This window comes from Austrofundulus limnaeus, unplaced genomic scaffold (genome assembly GCF_001266775.1).
Source record: "Austrofundulus limnaeus strain Quisiro unplaced genomic scaffold, Austrofundulus_limnaeus-1.0 Scaffold601, whole genome shotgun sequence".
Classification (NCBI taxonomy): domain Eukaryota; kingdom Metazoa; phylum Chordata; class Actinopteri; order Cyprinodontiformes; family Rivulidae; genus Austrofundulus; species Austrofundulus limnaeus.
The window spans coordinates 38,166-41,090 of record NW_013953003.1 but is presented as its reverse complement, the minus strand read 5'-3'; the positions used below and the strand labels follow the sequence as shown (position 1 = coordinate 41,090).

The window sequence follows — 2,925 nt, the reverse complement described above, 5'->3', positions numbered from 1 at the left end:
GTGTGTGTGTGTGTGTGTGTGTGTGTGTGTGTGTGTGTTGGGATTACTGTGCAGTTGTATTTGTTATGTCAGACGTGAGCGTGACATTAAGCTGCAGCAGAGAAACACGCTACAGTCTCTGAACAGAACAGGTTTTTATACAACTCTTATGACAACRGAAAAAATACTGGAAGGTTTTAGCTGAAGAAGCTGACCACCGAGTGACGGACAGCTAGCTTAGTTAGCTAATTAGCTTTCAGCGTGTGGTATGGATCACTCTCAGCTAATACCCAACAAAATTTAGCTCAATACCTTTAAAATGGATACAGATGAAGGTGCAAGAACTGGACTGAGAACAAAGCAGATTAAACTAGCAGAAGCTAAACCAGGCTAAAATTAGCTAAAAGAAGCCAAAAGTAGAAGAAATGAGTTAAAATTAGCAAATAGATGGTGATGAGTGTAAAAAACTCACATTAAAACAAAAAAGGGAAAGACTATGAAAAAGGTTGAAATTTGTTGCAATTCTGCATTTAACAGGAAAACAGCTAAAAAGTAGCTGAAATTAGTGCAATGAAGGTGAATGCACAATTGCTGAATTAAGCAATAACATGAAATAATTACAGAAAAAATAAATTTAGCTGGAAATATATGTAAAGTTTGCTTAAAATGGCTGAAAATAGCAAAAAATAGCTAAAAGTAGCTGAAATTAGCTCAACAAAGCTGAATGCACAATTGCTGAATTAAGCAGTGATCTGAAACTATTATAGAAAAATGAATTTAGAATAGAGTTTGCTTAAAACAAGATGAAGTTAGCAAAAAATAGTTAAAAAGTAGCTGAAATTAGCACAACAAAACTAAATGCACAAGTGCTGAATTAAGCAATAATCTGAAAATATTACAGAAAAATGAATTTAGCTGGAAAAAATATATCAATTTTACTCAGAACAGCTGAAATTAGCAAAAAAGGCTAAAAAGTAGCTGAAATTAGCACAACAAAGCTAAATGCACAAATACTGAAATAAGCAATAATCTGGTTATTACGGAAAAATGAATTTAGCTGTAAACATATATAAAGTTTATTTAAAACAGCTGAAATTAGCAAAAAAAGCTAAAAAGTAACTGAAATTAGCACAACAAAGCTAAATGTGCAATTGCTGAATTAAGTAAAAACCTGAAATTATTACAGAAAAATGAATTTTGCTGGAAAATAGTTTACTTAAAACAGCTGAATTTAGCAAAAAAGGCTAAAAAGTAGCCAAAATTAGCACAACAAAGCTAAATGCACAATTGCTGACTCAAGCAATAACCTGAAATTATTACAGAAAAATGAATTTTGCTTAAAAATATATAAAGTTTACTTAAAACAGCTGAAATTACCACAACAAAGCTAAAAAGTAGCTGAAATTAGCACAACAAAGCTAAATGCACAATTGCTGAATTAAGCAGTAATCTGAAATAATAGCTTGAAAGTAGGTGAAAATAGCACATGAAAGTTGAAAATAAAACAAAAGGTAAAAAGTGCAGTTAAGATTTATGTAAGGATTTTAAATGGTTTTAAGGTTGTTGAAAGTGGCTCCATTAATTTCCACTGAGGGAGAAATGTAAACAAAAAAGGAAATTGCTGAAATGCCAAAAGTCATAGCTGGAATGTCCTGAAGGAGCTGAATGATTTGATTTATAAATTGTAGAAACGGCAAAAAAGAAAAAAAGGTGCAGGAGAAATGCAGGCCAAAAAAACATATGGAAGAACTAAAATAATGATAAACTAGAGACAATGAATTTCCTGCAAAAATGCTAGTGTGAATGCTTCCCGCTAAAAACTTTAGCTAAAAGTTAATTTAAAGCAAGTTCGTTTGAAACGCAAAGAAGCTTAAAAAACTCAAATTTGCAGAATCACAAAAAATCAAATCAGAAAAAAGCAAAATTAGCCTAAAGTGCAAAAAATGTTGCATCCATCCATCCATGACAAAATGTGCATTAAATTGGCTGAAGTGTAGCAGAAATTGGTGAATTTAGCATAAAAAGCAAAAGGAGCATATGTTGCATAACTTAGTAGAAAGGAGCTGAAATGGCCCCAAAATATGGATGTAACTTCAAAACTAATTTTAGCTAATAACAGCTAAAACAACAGRGAGAATTTTAGCAAGAAATAGCAAAAAATGTTAAAGATAACAAAAAAGAAGCTAAAATTACCAAAAATAAGTAAAAAAAGAGTAGAACCAAAACAAAATGTATAAAAAGGTTTAGTAAAGAAACATTCTGAAGGATTTTAAGTCTGTTGAAAACAGCTCCATTCATTTTCAATAGGAAACGTGGCAAAGGTGAAATAGCTAAAAATATTATACCAAAAATCATAGCCGGAATATCCTGAAGGAGCTAAACTTTTGATGGATGATTTGTTCATATTGTACAAAATCTGCAGAACGAGATATGAGCTAAGAAACAAACAGAAGAAAAAACCCGAAGCGTTCACACAGTAAAAAGATAAATTAAAATAACTGATCCTCAGTAAAGTGCTGTAACTGTTATAAAAATTCATCTTAATGAAAACAAGGTGTCATTTCTATGTGGGCGGAGCCATTCATCCTGTGTGGGCGGAGTCATTCATGCTATTCATGCTGTGTGGGCGGAGTCATTCATGCTGTGTGGGCGGAGTCATTCCTACTGTGTGGGCGGAGTCATTCCTGCTGAACCTGACTGAGTGTGTGTCACTAGCTGCGTTTCCATTGACCATGAAAATGCGTAAATTAGAATTTCAAAAATAAATTTGCTCAATGGAAACACGTCAATTTTGAAAAAAATTTACATTTATGACAAAATGTTTTTGCGCTAGGATGAGGTGGTTTTTCAACCGTTTCGAAATTGGTATTTTTGCAAAACTGCAATGGAAACACTTTTTTCGCATCACAGGAGTCACGTGATCAACAACCGGCTGTTTCTACTGGT

General features: G+C 32.8%; 1 protein-coding gene across 2 annotated transcripts in view; it reads right to left on the bottom strand.

The window, feature by feature from the left end:
* Positions 1–2,925, bottom strand: part of si:ch73-60h1.1 (calcium/calmodulin-dependent protein kinase type IV) — a 27,579-nt gene that overhangs the window by 6,644 nt on the left and 18,010 nt on the right. The gene's annotated exons all lie outside the window — the stretch shown is intronic.